We start from the raw sequence: 9,153 nt of genomic DNA on the forward strand, positions 1-9,153 counted from the left end.
AATTCTTTCAAAAGTACTTTTTGCTGGTGTTTTGACTTGCTCAATTCGTAAAAAGTGATATTGGCCCTAGTCTTTTTCATGTCTTATATGATATTATACTCCATTTCATCCGAAACGATCAGCGTTTTAGATGGATTTGATGGGTCTGTTTGGACTGGGCTGGTTTGAGTCGCTTTAGGTGTCATTTTCTTGGCTGCGACCTTATCCTTAGCCATTGAGCTTGCGCTCTTTGGCTTAGGTGTAGGTTGAGGAGGATCAAGTTGATTTCTACTACGAGTACTAACCAGGAATGCCTCTTGATCTTCTTCATCTGGGAGGATGAAATCCCACATACCTTGTAATTCTACAACTTCTTCTTCATCGGTATGTTCTTCAGTAGCGATTTCCTCGTCTTCTTCTTCTAATTCAGCACTTGTAATAGCATTAGGGGATTTGGAATCAGTCGAAGGATTTCTTTTAAAGGGCGTGTATGGCTTTTCAGAGGAAGTTTCTGCCACTTATTTCTTAATGTCGACCATCTCGTTACACATGGTCTTCAAAACCTTTTGTAATCCTTCTAAATCAAATGGATCTTTCAATTGTTTTTTCTTGGGATCTTCTTTGAAAGAAACCTTCTTGGATTTTCGTTCTTCTATCGCGTTTTTCTTTTCTAGGGCCATAATATGTTTCTCTACTACTATTGCTTCTTTCATATTTTCAACTAAGGTTGTTTTGTTAGCCCTATCAACAAAGATTGTTATGTTTGATGGTAAAGCAGTGATGTACCATTCACTTTTCACTTCTTCGCTAGGCTGGGAAGCAGTAGGAATTTTGTTTAAGATTTTATTGAAACGTAAATTGAAATCTTTGATAGGTTATTTTGACTCGGCCCTAAGGTTAGACAAGTCATTGATCAGTGTTTCCGTAGACCTGTCATCACCAAAATTGGTCAAGAATTGTTCTTGGAAGATGTTAGTAATAGATCCAGATGGTAATGAGAAATACCATGATCCAGCAGTTCCTTGCAGAGTATAAGGAAAAAGTCGAACAACAGCGTCTTCGTTGGTAACTCCATTGAGATTTATGGATAGTATAAAGTTATTTATATGTTCTTCCGCTAGCATTCCTACCTCAGGATTAAACTTAGGCAGCCATTTTTCAGGATGGGCCAGTAGCTGACTCAAGGGTGCAGGCATTAAGACTTCCCCTGGGTTATTCCATGGAGATTGGGCCATCACTGAACTACTAACAGAGGAAAGTGCAGAAGATGATGCCTACAGAAGAGAAGATGAGGATATTATGACTCCCGATGATTGAGAAGGAGTTGTGGAAATTCTAGTGGACTGATGGATAATTATCTAAAGTGGAGGAGTGGATGGTTGACTTCGCGGTGAAGAGGTTGAGATGGATGATGATGATAAAAGAGGCTCACTATCAGACCCTTTAGGAGACTTCCTTGCTCTCTTCCTTGTAGGTAGAGGTAACTCGGTTGGCTGAACACCAAACTTTTCGCTCTTTAATCTGGTAAGAGGATGAGCAGGGTTATATTGCAAAGTCACGCTGCCTTGAGATTTATCAGATTTTTGAAGAGATATAGAAAATCGTTGAAGTTTGTGAATCAAAGATTCAACTTCAGAAGGTTCAATAGTAGATTGTTCTGAAATGTCAGGGTTTGTAGCAGCGGCTGTTGCTCCAGCGACTTCTGACTCTGGATTTAAGGATTCTAAATGCAATGGAGAAGTCGGGGGAGATGGTGAGGGTGATTTACTCTCAGAATGGTAATTAGATTTAGATTTACTTTCCATTCACAGTTCGGGGCCTTCCTTCTAGCACAAAATATGTTGAAGCCCCGAAAATCGGGTCTACAACAAGGGGGATACCCACCCGGTCCGGACCTTGGTTAGTAGCTCCTTTTCCGTTTGGTATAGTGGGTCCGACTGGGGATATGGGACCAGTTTCCCAATTTATGTGTGTGTGTGTGTGAAGGATTGATATTTCTCTTTCTAAAAGTTTCTAAGTGGAATACTTTTATTCTAACTCTAGTCTAATAACATGCAAATTGTATTCTAATAAACAAAAATATCTGAATCTACACTAACCCGGGGTGTAATCTTTCCGTTATGCGATCTAAAATGATTTCAAATAACAATTGGTAATAAAGATCATTCAACTGTTATGAGAAAGGAATTCAATAAAGATGAACCACTTCATACAAAAAGTTAAACGAAATAGTTATGAAAAACATATCGCATAATAAGCTACTCATACATTAAGCATAAATAAATAACTATCACCATACAAAAGTGCCAAATGATAACTCAAGCATTCACGCATCAATATATAAACAACTGAACATGAATATCACTTTAACGCAAAGGCAGAAATAGTTAAGAGATAGAAGTACCATTTATAACTAGTCCTACTCATGGGCTTCAAGTGATAATGATTTATCTCTTCTTGATCCAACATCCACTAAGAGTACAGAAGTGCAACATCAGTAGTAGATATTAAATGCAGATATCAATAAATCATGTTCCATTCATTCATCAAAACCTCCTCAGAGGGTACAAAAGTGCATGTTCTAGGGATAAGTTTTTGACGAATTTCAAGACCCTTCTCTAAATGCATGAGAAGGGTTTAAATACTACTAACTAAATCTAAAAATAACTTATTACAAAAACGTAGGATGCGGTTTAAATGACCGTCCTCATTTCAGGCAAAAATAAAACAAAATTAAAACTAAAAATGAATCTAAAATTAAAACTATTAACTAACTACTTTTCTATCTGCTCCTTGAAATCGCACGCGTTCAGCATTTGTTTGAGAAAAGTCGGCTAGTCGACTTCTGATTTTAGCTGTGCTAAGAAAACAGAATCGGAAAGAGCTAGCGCCATCTTCTCGGTAGAATTGATGATACACTTGAGAGTCATCCACTAGCTGTGTGGCTTTACCAAGCATACCCAGTAATAATCCCAATTTAACTTGGTTAACCTTTGGATTGCTTCTTCCTTTTCTTGAGCCCTCTGTCTCCAGTCTGTCTGTAGTTGTTGTTGATATGTACATACCATTTTGAAGATATTTCTAACAAATACCATTTGTTTAGGATTCAAGTTTTACTTTTTACCTCTATCATTGCTTTCTTACAAATTTTTTGGGCTTACAGGTGACTGAGCAATTAGAAGCTTTTCCTTTTCGAGAAGTTTTTCTCAAACTGCCTCCGTTTCTTCATCCGGGCTTCCTTGGTGCGTTTTTCGCCTTTTGCGTGTTTTCTTTTAGCAGATATAAAGTTCAAATTTTGTGAAAATAACGAATTCGTAAGCTCTTGACCTTGAGTCTTAAACTGTCTATTTCTGATATCCATGCTGTCGAGTATCCATTTAACCATGTCCGTGTATGGGAGAATTTTGGGCCTTGCTGCTATCCGGTGTAAGAATGAACAAGCTAGCTCTGTGATGGATGCCTCAGAAGAACTATGTGAGCCCGCAGTAGCCATAACTTCCATTACTCTAGGATTCTCTTCCTTAAGTAGATTATACATGCCTTCCCAAGTAGCAATACCAGCGTCTCTGTTATAGGCGGTGTCTGTATACAAGGGCGCCATTTCTTTCTCTTCAGAGCTTGGATCTTTTCTTTTCTTTCCCATAATATCCTGCGTACTGCTTTGTATCGTTCTCTGCTCTCCATTCCTGCAATTTACAAGTGAGGTGAGAATAATGATAAGGAAGGGTGATGGGAAAGTTTTAAATGCTGAAGACGTATAAAATATACCACCTTTCGTGAAATGACTTTTCGATAAGCGCGAAACCATATTCCATTAATAACTAACAACTAACTCATTAATTAGCATTAAAGCGCATAACCAGGTGTCGGTTTCTGGAAAATACTTTTTTGAACCACGAGCCTGAAAGATCTGCGATGAAGCGATTTTGTGATTTGCTTTGCAATATCGCAGATTGCAACATCGCAGAATCACAACATCGCTATATCGCATTATCAAATTGCCACATTATCGCATTGCCGCTCTATTGCAAAACTGCAATATCACAACATCGCAATATCGCAGGAACGTGATGTATGACAATTTTCGTTAATCTGTTCTCTACGAAATGCAATTTGCGATATACGCCATTGCATATCGGCAATTTAAAGTTTTTCAATGTAAGTTGTCTTTGATGAATGCGATGCAATATATGTTTGTTATCCGGTATCGCGATCTCGCAATGTTAGAATTCGTCTTGCAAGGAGGTATCGTGTTATCCTTTTGCGATGCAATATTTCCTAAGGAAATATTTTGTCTTAACTTATCACAGAGCTTAGATTTTTATATTTTTCAAGGGGATTTTCCTAAGCTCATGATAGTAAGTTTTATTAGAAAACTAAATTCAAGCACTAATTGATTTTTTAAATTTTTAACTAAGGGTCCCCACTTATTTAGTATTAAAAATAACATTAAATAAGAAGGGGGGTTGTTGCTGGCCACAACAAGACCATAGACTCTTTGATTTATACCTTACACATCTATTTTAAACCAAATTTATGTCAAGAGGTGGAGAACCAATTCTTTTATTATATCAGGATTAATTAAGATTCAATGCCTGTTTGAATTAGTTTAGAACATTGGTCATTTTTAAAAAGCCAACAAAATATTTTAGATGCTCTAAGATCATTCCTAACCTAGAATTATCTTCGGAGGTACAACACCTATCAACCTCAAGACAGACAACCAGTTCATTCCTGCTAGCATATTCAGGACGTCGAATAAATAGTTTTGTCACTGGTGTCTGAACAGTTTCTTGTGAAACATGATCCCTGTAAGAACAAATAACCTTTAACATTTTCATTTCATTAACAGTGGTGCTCTCTTCATGTTTTCTAAATGGAGGAAGCTTAACATGAACCAAGAAGTCCCTCTCCTCCTCTACATACTAGTCTCCAATCTTTACCAATCCCTTTTTCCCATCGTCTAGAATATTTCCTACATAATTTCTTGCTTGTATGGCACTCAATTACACTCCTGAACTTTCACATGTGACAATAACCCGCATGTCTTGAATCGCCACACTCAGCAAACCACCAATGCACTATAAAAAAACATCTTGAATGATACTTTCAGTCTCAATGAAGTAAAAGGTGCCCCTAGAAGTCTCTGATATGGAGTAAATGGATGTTCAATCATGATCTATCCCAAATCCAAAAGTGTGTACAGGGATCTGTATGATACGCTACTCTACGGGTTTCCTTATTGATCCTAGCAACAAGGATTGATAATCCAAAACCCTCCTAGAATTTGAAAAAATTGAAACCTACCTATGGTTTCCCACATTGTAGGTGTCCTGCCCATCCGAGAGTAAAATGATACTACATATAGGGTTCTTCTCATGCTGGTATTCCAGGGATTTAGCACCCTTTTTCTATCCTTCAACAATCTTGGTTCCATCAGTGGACACTAGGCCAATCATTGCTGCTAAGAAAACTACCTACCCCCCTTAGACATACGTCACAAAGGAAACGAATACCTAGCAGTTGATGAGAAGGAAATGAATGAAAGGTGGTCCATGGGGCCAAGATTATGAATCACGAAGCCCATAGCATGCTTCAATAGTGTCAATTTTGTGTCTTCCCATGCTTCCACTAACATCAGGAACAATTACACGATCAATGGAGGCTCAATTTCTGAGCATATTGATACAGGTGGATATTGGTGGCCACCCGCATATTCCACTTGAACCCTCACCATTATTTCTTTCATTTTTCAGTTTTCTTTAACTGTAGCATAGTTTACTATTTTTGGCAGTTTTTTGGGTCCTGAACTTCCAAATTGTTTTTAGGCCCTAAACGACATTTCATTTGGAAAAAAATCTTATGGAAATTGCTCATCCGCTATAGTACTCGAATATATCTTTCCAACAAGGTATAATACACACCAAACAGAGATAATATGACCAAGTTACGACTCTGGGAAGTTGGCTGCCCAGCTAACCCCAATGGGGCCCAGAAACTCTTGGTGTTAATCTCCTCGAGTTAGGGTTTTGGTTGTTTAGGGTTTTCTCTTATTGTTCAATAATAAAAAGGCTCTTGAGCCTCATTGTAACTCAGTTTAGAAGCATGTAGCCGCCACATCTCTTCTCAAAGATAAGCTACCACCGCCCGAGCTAGTCTTATTTCCATTCTGTTTGTAAGCATATTTCAGTGTTTGAATTAATGAAATGAAGTGTTATTTCTGTTGCATCTCTATATTTATCATTATATCTATAATTTGTTGCATTCATGTTTAAATCCATATCAGTGGTATTAGAGCGGCCTGCTCTTTCTTTGTTTTTCTTTGCATGTCCCCAACGAGGTCAGGATATAAGGAGTTAGGGCTTGAATTCGTCGAACCTTTGCAAGACCAACCTCACAAATCCTGATGACCTCCCATGGCGGATGAAAAGAAAGACGAGGGGGCAATAGATCCTATCAAAATCTTTCTCGAAGAATCCCTTGAGCGACAAAGGAACATGATGATGAAAAACTTTTCCCAAATCCTTCTGCGGCTACCCAGGGGTGACGCATCTACTTCCAACATCTACTATAGAAGCACCACACCTTTTAAGGTACAAGTTAACTTTGACATTCCCATATTTGAGGGTTAGATAGATGCGGATGCCATAGATAAATGGTTAAATATGCTAGAAGGATATTTTTTTGTTCATGATTTTTCCAGCTAGGAAAATATCACTTTTTCACTTCTCAAAGTCGTCCCCCACATCAAGGACTTGTGGCAAACCCACTGCGAGCATAAGGATGAAAGTATAGCCTCACTCTTTTCAGCTACACCCAATTGGAATTCATTCCAAGATTCCATCAAGGAGCAGTACTACCCTGTCGGAAGCTATGAGGATAAATACATAAAGTGGACCACGCTGCAGCAAGGAAGGGACCAAGACGTGCCAGAGTTTACCAATAGTTTTCATATCCTTGGCACAAAGTTGGGTATCAAGGATTCTAAGTAGAATTTGGTACTCAAATACCGTGGTTTCCTACATAGGTACATCCAATACGAGATGGAGTTCTTGGACATCTCCTCGCATGGCACGATGTACTAATACATTGTCAAGATCGAGTTGAAGTTTAAACAAAAGAAGCAAGACTTTGGATCTATGAATCTGAAGAATAAAGGACAAAGCCAAGGTGGGGTGACCCAAGACAACTTGTTGAAGTTGCAAAAAAATAACACCACCACGAATGCAAAGAAGGACACAGGAAAGTGGTGTGAGATCCATAAGAACCCCACTCACAACACAAGTGAGTGTCGAGTCAAGCAATCGTTGGTGGCTGAGTTGAAGGCTTCAGAATCAGATGCATGTTCCGACCCTAAGTCAGAACTTGACAAGAGGAATGACAAAGGGAAGTAGATTATTGATGCAGAGCCTGGTGCCACTACTGCCATTGTCAAGATCCAGAAGAATGAGCCCAAATATCTAGAGGAGGGGGAGCATCTTTTCCACTCACAAATGTGGGTGAAGGGTTCATCCCTGCAATTCATTGTCGATAGTGGCAGCCAAAAGAACCGTATTTTAGTAGAGGTCGTGAAGCAACTAGGCCTACTAACCATACCACACCCACAGTTGTACATCATCGGGTGGCTTCACCAAGGACGAGATCTCCGAGTCAGCCAGCAGTGTCGCCTTCCCTACAACATCAAGCCCTTCACAGATGAGGTATTGTGTGATGTTTCTCCTCTCGATGTTTGTGATGTATTATTAGGAAAACCATACTTGTGGAAGCAACATGTTGTATATGAGTCTAGATCTTGCTCTGTGATTATTTATTTGGGTAATACATTATACAGGATACTAGAGGTAGCCCCACCTACCGCCACCTCTTTGATCTCTGCTAAGAAATGCAGTAAGATCATCTCCCAAACGAGGAAATTTATTTTCTTTCTAGTTCGTAGCCACATCCATGGTCCCTGGGAAGGGTTCCTCCACGCAGTAGAAGAAGGTGGATATAGTCATGAAAGAATACAGGGACATCTTCTCCTCACTCACAGGGGTACCGTTGCACTGTCAGATCAAGCATTCATTCGATATGACTCCCAGAGCACCTCTACCCAATGGGCCGATATATCATCGCTCCATTGTGTAAAATTCCAAGTACAAGTGGTGACATGATGAACATTGAGTGCCACACAAGTTTCAAGTGGGCGAAAAAGTCTGGTTGCATTTATAGAAAGAATGCCTTACAAGAGGCCATCAAAATCTCAAACCACTTCGATATGGTCCTTACACCATTACCAAGGTTATGGGAAACAATGCTTTGGAGAACAACATTCCCCCATTCCTTGGCTTGCACCCAGTGTTCAATGTAGATTTCCTTCAACCATATTGTCCACCATTGTTGGACACATATGATATTACAGAACAGTTCACACCAACAGAGCTCAACTCGAACTGCATGGAACAGGCCACAACTGATCAGATCATGGACACACATATTAAGAACACTCTGCAATAGAGGATACAACTATATCGAGTTTTCAAAGCAGGCCATCTCCTTCACCAAGGAAAGTGGCTCACCAAGGACCAAGTTCAGCAGAAGTTTCCTCATCTCATGGAGGAACTCAACCAATGGAGACCATTGCTTCATAAGGGGGGAGGATTGATCTAGGTGGATATTGGTGGCCACCCTCCTATTCAACTTGAATCCTCACTATTGTTTCTTTCAGTTTTTCAATATTCTTAATTGTAGCACAATTTACTATTTTTTGCAGTTTTTTCAGGTCCTGAACTTCCGAAGATGTTTTGAGGCCCTAAACGAACTTTTCTTTTGGAAAAATTGCTTGGAAATTTTGACGGTAGTTGCATCAGCCGTTGTAGTCCTTAGAGAGATATTTCCAATGAGCTATCATATGCCTCAAACAGAGATAATATGACCATGTTACAACAGTAGAAAGTTGGTTGCCCAACTAAGCCCAACGAGGCCCATAAACTCTTGGTGTTACATCTCCTTGTGTTAAGGTTTTGGTTTTTTACGGTTTTCTCTTATTGTTCAATAATAAAAAGGCCCTTGAGCCTCATTGTAACTCAGTTAATAGGCATGTAGCCACCACATCTCTTCTCAGAGATAAGCTACCATCGCCCGAGCTAGTCTTATTTCCATTCTATTTGTAAGCATCTTTCAGTATAGATATTA

The 9,153-nt window shown here is 39.2% G+C and overlaps 1 pseudogene; it reads right to left on the reverse strand.

The window, feature by feature from the left end:
• LOC149244464 (E3 ubiquitin-protein ligase WAV3-like) overlaps positions 1–5,716 on the reverse strand; it is a 45,263-nt pseudogene extending 39,547 nt beyond the window's left edge.
• Between the last annotated feature and the right edge of the window lie 3,437 nt (positions 5,717–9,153).

Source organism: Pinus tabuliformis, chromosome 8 (genome assembly GCF_031772625.1).
Source record: "Pinus tabuliformis cultivar Carrire ecotype Pingquan chromosome 8, CPIR1, whole genome shotgun sequence".
In the NCBI taxonomy this organism is placed as follows: Eukaryota; Viridiplantae; Streptophyta; class Pinopsida; order Pinales; family Pinaceae; genus Pinus; species Pinus tabuliformis.